This window comes from Puntigrus tetrazona, chromosome 20 (assembly GCF_018831695.1).
Source record: "Puntigrus tetrazona isolate hp1 chromosome 20, ASM1883169v1, whole genome shotgun sequence".
Taxonomy (NCBI): Eukaryota; Metazoa; Chordata; class Actinopteri; order Cypriniformes; family Cyprinidae; genus Puntigrus; species Puntigrus tetrazona.
This window is the reverse complement of record NC_056718.1, coordinates 26,779,699-26,787,814: the sequence shown is the minus strand read 5'-3', so window position 1 is coordinate 26,787,814 and position 8,116 is coordinate 26,779,699. Positions and strand designations below refer to the sequence as shown.

The following is an 8,116-nucleotide window of genomic DNA, read 5'->3' as shown; positions in this document are numbered from 1 at the left end:
GAGAGTCCTTCAGATGTGACAAGACTAGTCGCTCAAAGCACTTCATAACGATGGGTGTGAGTGCTAAAGGGCGTAGTCATTTAGGCACACTGGGCTTGAGATTTTCGGCACTGGCACAATGGGGTGGATTTGAGGCATGTTGGCACAGCTGCTTGGGCAAGGGACATGTTGAAAATGTCGCGAATACCCCAGCGAGCTGCTCTGCACATGCCCCGTGTAGTGCACGCGCCCAGGATACCGCCTGGTCCAGCAGCCTTGCGCGCGTTAATCCGGCTCAGTGCGGTGTAAACCTCTGAGAGGAGGTGTGTGATGGGTGGGTCGTTGAGGGGTGATCTTGGTGACTGCTTTCATTATTATCTCTCTCAAAGCGGCGTAAAAAGCCATTAAGCTCGTTCAGAAAGAAGACATTAGGTGCTGTGGGGGTGGAGTGGTTGGGTTTGTAGTCACTGATGGCCTGGATGCCCTGCCACATGCGTTGAGGGTTAGAGCTGGAAAAGTGCTCCTCTAGCTTCAGCTTGTAGCAGTACTTGGCCTTTTTGATGCCCTTCTTCAGATTTGCCCTGAAGTGCTGTAGGCCTGTGCGCCACCTGAACTGAAGGCAGTGTTGTGTGCTTTCAACAGAAGGCGCACTCCTTGTTCATCCATGGCTTCTGATTTGGGTATGTGGTGATCTGTTTCTGGGTAGTGACACTGTCTATGGTGGTGTTGATGTAATCCAGAACAGAGGAAGTGTAGTGTAGTGGTCTATATCCGAATGAGAGCCACAGGTAGCCTGGGAAGCAAACATACTCCATCTTGAACTGAGTTTAGTGCATTTTAACAATCATATACAGTGCAGTATTGTGACTCACATTATGAAATATTCTCTCAAAGAAAATTTGCATAAAGCTGTACTCATCCTCAGGCCATCCAAAGATGCAAACCATTTGATTCTTCATCAGAACAGATCTGGAGAAATTTAGCATTACATCACTTGCTCACCAAGAGATCCTCTGCAGTGAATGGATGAATTCAGAATGAGTGAAATGAAAAAAAACATCACAATAATCCATAGGAAATCCAAACCACTCTGGTCCAACAATTAATATAGGTCAAGCCAAAAGCTGCGTGTTTGCAAGACACAAAATCATTCAAATGTTTTAAAATGTTACTTCTGTCCTCTATCCATAATATTGCCTGTTTCAATTCTCTTGGTAGATTTTGATATGAGAGAACAACACTGATACATGAACCTCGGCAAACCACATATAGAAAAGTCGACTCTATGCAATATTTTTCAAGCAAAAACTTGGAATTAACGATGAAGCAGGATGTCCTCTTTGGGCAGAAATCATCTTGCTTCCCGATAAACTGAACTGTCACGAGAGAAACTGCAAACGACTCTGGCCTTTTAACAACAAAACGATTTTGCATTTTTGGATTAAACTTACTGTTGCTAAAAAGTAAATAGAGAAAGAGGGGGTTTTAAGAGTATGTTTGGTCTCAAAGAGCTGCTCTACTACCATCTGCTGGTGATAATGTACCTTGTCAGATATTTATCATGCTTATCATGTCTTGAAATGCTACTCTATCTTATCTTGGGGAACTTTGTTTTTTAGAAATTAGTAATAATAGAGCCATTCGTACTGTTTTACAAAGAGAAATTGTTACTGTGCCTGATATTTTGCCTCACTGAAAATTTGATTTGCTGGAGAAAAGTATGGATGTAACCACAGATATATCATCACGGATAAGATTTAAACCTTTATTTCTTATTTTCTTATTAGCTCGTTCATAGATTGTATCCAGTCAGCCAGTCATTGTTAATAGGAATAAAAAATGCAAATTGTATTTTTGTAATGAATATGAGGAAACTTATTTTGGGATATATTAATATATTAGTAAGAATATTCAATGTTTCAAACATTTTCACTCTTATATGGGAAAATGTAATGAATTCATTTACTTATTCTATTGACCAAATTATATATTCATAACTGTACGTTTACTAATAAAAAACTATTTTGTGGATTTGTTTACTGAAATATGCATTTATATTGACAGCATCAGAAACTCTGTAAATAAGAAAGCTGCAAGGACTGCAAGCTGCGAACTGTACAATATATTTATTTGGTTTCATACTTACATACAGTACATGTGCATATATGTATATCTTGTGACTGAATGGACATACAAAATAAACAATGTGTACCAATCATTTATATACATTGAAGATGACAAATTTTAATTGAGCATCTCTCTTGTTTGTCTTCAGAATTGACCCTCGCTGGCTCCGTTGTCTTGAGGTGACCCTCGCTGGCCCCGGTGTCTTTTGATGACCCCCACTGACCCTTGTGTCTTCTGGTCTCCCTCACCTGCCCCGGTGTATTGTGATGACCCACACTGACCCTGGTGTCTTTTTGTGACCTCGCTGAACCCGGTGTCTTTTGGTGACACTCACTGGTCCTGGCGTCTTTTGGTCACTTTCACCTGCTCCGGTGTTTTGCCATGACCCCGACTAGCCCTGGTGTCTCACTCATTCTGGTGACCTTCTACTCTCCTACTTCTGGGTCTCTATTCCTGAAGAGGCCTCTTCACTCTCCATGTCATTGCTACGTGACAAAATGAACAAGAAATAGATCAAAAATCTGTGTTTTGTCACTCAACATTTAACTTATTTAAACTCAGTCTGACCAAACTCTTCATTACTAGGTTACATGGGCACCAAACCAGATCTTTTCACCAACCTACTGCGTGCCTGCTGCAAGTGCATGAGCAAAGATTTCTCCAAAAACCTCTCATTCTTTTCTTAGTCGCCCAAGTCTTCCAATTTTAGGCACCTTTAATCTGGAAAAAACAAACAGAACAAACATGAAAACAAACTAACAAACACTACAATAAATGACATACAATAAACTCAGCATCATATATGTGCATGTTGTATGTGATCTGTGCATGCATTTAATTAACAATGGTTTTTAGCGGCGATATCCGCACAAGTGTGTGTGTGTGTGTGTGTTTTCAGCATGTACTTGGTCTCTGAGAGCGGCAATTGTGGGACACACTCTTCATGAGTCCATTTGCTATCGTCCTTAAACACACAAATACATTTTCAACCGTTTTCAATCTCTTAGATATATATTTGAAACTTGACCTCATAACGTGGTATAAACTCACTGCTGAGTTACTGGTGGATGCATGAGGGTACATGTTTGGCAGCAGGTGGATCAGGTTGTCCAGCAGGTGCTCTATCAAAGCAGTACACTGTCCCTGTTCTTCAAACATGGTGGGGCCAGAAGGAACGCTGCAACGTACAAATAACAAATACATGTCACCTTACTAAATACACCATACACCCTGCCTTCATTTCATGACTGGTCTCTGTGTCTTATACTGTTCTGAAGACTTGTGCAGGTAATTCTAGACACCTTTATCCTTTATGCTATTCTGTAACTATATTAGCTGAATGCATACACACATACACTTACTGAAAGATGCTGGGTCCAAAAACTACTGACAAATTCGTAGATGTCATCAAATTCTAGATTACTCTCAGCAGCAACACGGGACAGGAAGAACATTAGGTAGCAGAGGACATTAAAATGTTCCTCTGGAAGGCTGTTCAGCACAGTCCTCAGAGCCTGATTCAGTTCTTCCTTTTTGAATCTGCAAGATGTTGGACCTGATAAATCTGTGTGTCTTACTCGAGTACGCTTACTCGTCACCACCTCAACTTCTCTTACCCTGAACACCTCCAGCAGCTGCGTCCTGTGTGACTCTGGGATGAGTCCGCCAGGCAATTCCCTGAGGAAAACTTTCAATAAGGAGGCCCAAGTGTAAACATCCCAATCGTCAAATTCCGGAAAGCCTCCTTCATCAAACGTTTTCCTCAGTTTCATGCAGCGCTTTTAGTGACCCGCTAACTCTGAAACAGGCCGGTGGCACTTAGGCCTAAACACACACACATTTTACAAAGACCCACACACAACCTCTACGTGCAAGTGACAAACACTGAGGAGCACAGTCAAACACTCACCGTGCTTCTCCACAATCTCCACTACGTGTGTGAACACCAGAGGAAGACCCTGCCTCATCTGTCCTCTCTTCCTCAGGCTGATGAGGGGCACACCGAACACGGCCCTTGGTGTTTCCACCTGCACAAGACAAAAGTTCAGCAATGAAAAATTAAAAAAATCAGGAAGGTGTGCCTTTTAATAGTCAGAAAACATTGTGTTTCTTCACCTGCACTAACACCAATATGCAGAATGCAGTTTGTTAATCATAATAGACGAACGATGTATGACAAATCAATAACACAACAAGTTTATTACTGAACATTCAGCATTCGTGAGGCTAAAATTGTTAGTGATCTGTTGTGTGCAGGGCGTGATACTCACACACACTGGTAAACACCAACCGATCCCATTTCAGGAAAGGATGTTCTTCAGTGTGCGGGTTCACGACGAATCCAAGCCGGCAGTCAAAAACGGAAAAAGGGTCAAACCGGGAGTCCAAACCGAGTCAAAAATCGAGCGTCAAAACGGAAAAGGGTCAAAACCGAGAATCAATATCAAAATCCGAAGGTAGTCAAAAAAGGCGAAATGCAATAACCAAGAAATAATCACCATGGAAACTCGTCAATAGCACCAACCACAACAATCGTCAAACTTCCCAACAAAGAATTCTAAAAAAGAATGCCCGTATGTAGCTGCTGCGCTCCTCACGTCATGATTCTACAGACGTAGTTGTCTAGTTGTGCTGGATTCATGGATGTTTTTGTATTTCTTAATTATTTGTTGAATGGTTTATGGGAATAAGTAGATTTTAGATTGATTACACGCTACAATATACAGCATAATTTTCACATTTGAATTGTATTAACATTTTACAATCTAAACATCTTTACAAAAATGACATTCATAATGCACATGTCCTTGTGTCACGTCTTTGGACTCTTTTGTTGTCGTTTTTGTCTTGTACCATGTGCTCTGTGTGCCCTACCTTCCGTTCTAGTTAATTGTCTTTAATTTCTTCAGCCGTGTCTTGTTAATTTAGTGATTACCTTGTGTATTTAAGTCCTGTGTTTTGAGTTCACGTTTGTCCGATCATCAAGGTCCTTACGTGTGGCTAATGTTCTGCCTGCCTGCCTGTTTGTATTTTTTTTTCTCCCCGTTTAAGAAGATTAAGAAGTTTTTTACTTGTCGAAGTGCTCTCTTACGCTAAACCCCACCCGTGACAGTACGATCGGACCACAACAGTAAAGCGGCGTATTTTGCCCTTTTGTTTTTTTGTCATGTATTACCCCTATAATGACCCGAACTTCCTCATCCTGCTGGAGCAGGAGGATCGCTCTCTCTCGAGGGTTATACGGAGATCTTCCTCATTCTCGCGAAGGACTCGCGCTACCCGGACAGCTTCCTCTGCTAGATCCACTTCCGAGGATTAAACACTTCCACACGAGCGAAGCTGTCCGGGGACGTGCTGGCGTTGTGCTATTCGCCTATGACTGTTCAGCCCGTGGACAACGACACCAGCCCCACTCCAGATCCAGAGCCCAGCCCATCATCTCCCCGCGTCGCGGAGCCCAAGCCTGAGACCACCGATGGCGGAGTCTGGCACGACCACGGAGCCATCGCCGAAGAGAGCGACCGAGCCGTGGAGCGCCACCGGACCCGAGCCGACTGCGACAGACCAGGTGCGTGAGCCGGCAACAGAGCTCGCCACGGTGGAGACAGCCGAGTGGAGCTCCGCCCACTGCACATCGGCTGAGGATGAGCTGATTATCCACCTGGGGCTGCTGGATGATGTCGACCTGGACTTAGACTGGTCACCTCCCCTGTATCCAGAGTTCCTGTTCCCGTTCAGCCGTCCTGTTTTCCCGCCGTCCTGAATACCTGCCTCAAGGGCGCCCCCTAGAGACTGTTCCCCAGAAGCTCACTCCAGTGCCCGCGCAGCCAACGCCGCCACCAGTGTCTATGATGCAACTTTTATCACCCTCCCACCCTTGCCACACGCCGTCGATGGATCCACCACAAAAGAAAGCTTTCTATGTAATCTTCCTGACTTATCTCAATTCCTTAGCACATCCAATACGACGCAAAAACTTGATGATATAACAGAAACTATGCACTCTCTTTTTCTAGCACTTTAGATACAGTTGCTCCTTTGCACTTAAAGATGAAAGAATACAATCTGACTCCATGGTATAATGAAAACACACGGACCCTAAAGAGAGCAGCCCGGAAAATGGAGCGCAGGTGGAGAAACTAAATTAGAAGTATTTCATTGCCTGGCGGGAGAGTATCCTGTCATAGAGAAAAGCATTAAAAATTGCAAGATCTGATTATTTTTCATCCCTTTTAGAAGAAAACAAACAAAACCCCCGGTATTTATTCAGTACAGTAACTAAATTAACAAAATAAAATGTCAACAGGTGCTAATATTGCGCAAGAGTATAGCTGCAATGAGTAAATGAATTTCTTTACCTCTAAGATTGATACCATCAGAGATAAAATTGTAACTATGCAGCCGTCAACTACAGTTTCACATCAGATAGTGAGCGTTCGGTCCCCTGAGGAAAAATTACACTCTCTCTACTAGAGGAGAAGAAGACTTGTACAAACTTGTTAAATCATCTAAACCAGCAACATGTATGTTAGACCATATTCCATCTAAACTACTAGAAGATTTGCTTCCTGAAGTCATAGATCCTATTTTGACCATTGTTAATTCATCGTTGTCATTAGGATATGTTCCCAAAACCTTCAAACTGGCTGTAGTTAAGCCTCTTATTAAGAAAGCACATCTTGATCCCAAAGACTTAGTAATTTACAGATCAATCTCTAATCTCCCTTTTCTGTCAAAGATACTAGAAAAGGTAGTATTCTATTCCTTTTTAGAAAAAAATGGTGTCTGCGAGGATTTCCAATCAGGTTTTAGACCGTACCATAGTACTGAGACTGCTCTCATTAGATTTACTAATGACCTGCTTTTATCATCGGATCGTGGTTTTATCTCATTATTAGTGCTATTAGATCTTAGCGCAGCATTCTTTTGGATAGACTAGAAAACTATGTTGGCATTAGAGGAAGCGCCTTAGCATGGTTTAAATCATATCTATCTGACCGCTATCAGTTTGTAGCATTAAATGAGGAGGTATCATATCGCTCAAAAGTGAAATATGGAGTTCCTCAAGGCTCAGTGCTAGGACCGTTACTTTTCAACCTGTACATGTTACCTCTGGGAGATATTATCAGGAGTCATGGTGTTAGCTTTCACTGCTATGCTGATGATACTCAGCTCTATATTTCAGCACAGCCTGGTCATACACACCAACTTGAGAATCTAACAGAATGCATAGTCGATATAAAAAAACTGGATGATGAGTAACTTCCTAATGCTAAATTCTGAAAAAACAGAGGTGCTAATAATTGGACCTAAAAACCCCACACATAATAATCTAGAACACAGTCTAACACTTGATGGCTGCTCTGTTAATTCTTCATCATCATTCTTCATCTTCAACCTAGGTGTGCTGTTGGACAGCAATCTTTCCTTCGAAAACCATGTTTCTAGCATCTGTAAAAATGTGTTTTTTCCATCTTAAAAATATCTAAATTACGACCTGTGCTTTCAACCTCTAATTCATGCGTTTATGACCTTGAGGTTAGATTATTGTAACACTTTATTGGGTGGTTGTTCTGCACGCTTAATAAACAAACTTCAGCTAGTCCAAAACGCAGCAGCCAGAGTTCTTACTAGAACTAGGAAGTATGATCATATTAGCCCGGTTCTGTCAACACTGCACTGGCTCCCTATCAAACATTGGATAGATTTTAAAATCCTATTAATTACCTTGTAACGGTGGCGTATTTCATTCACAAAACACAATATGAAAAGTTAGTTCGGGCGCCAGGCAGATTAAATCCACCAACAAAATAGTTTAGCTCAGAATGAGCTGACCACCAGTTATACACTGTTTACACTCACATAATCCACACCCATGAACAAGCACAAAAAAAAAATATATATATATACGTATAAATTCAGTGAAAAATGTATAATTTCAGATTTTCCCCAAAACCAGACAAATGATCACATCACTCAAGTTCTTTGAAGTAGGCTCAATCCATTTGGA

The 8,116-nt window shown here is 41.8% G+C and overlaps 1 long non-coding RNA gene across 1 annotated transcript; it reads right to left on the bottom strand.

Moving 5' to 3' along the window:
- Window positions 1-2,981: 2,981 nt before the first annotated feature.
- LOC122325241 lies at window positions 2,982-4,269 on the bottom strand. Its single transcript, XR_006247271.1, has 3 exons — window positions 4,016-4,269; window positions 3,157-3,283; window positions 2,982-3,070 (listed from the first exon to the last, which is right to left on the bottom strand). It is a non-coding gene; the product is annotated as an uncharacterized LOC122325241 (long non-coding RNA).
- Between the last annotated feature and the right edge of the window lie 3,847 nt (window positions 4,270-8,116).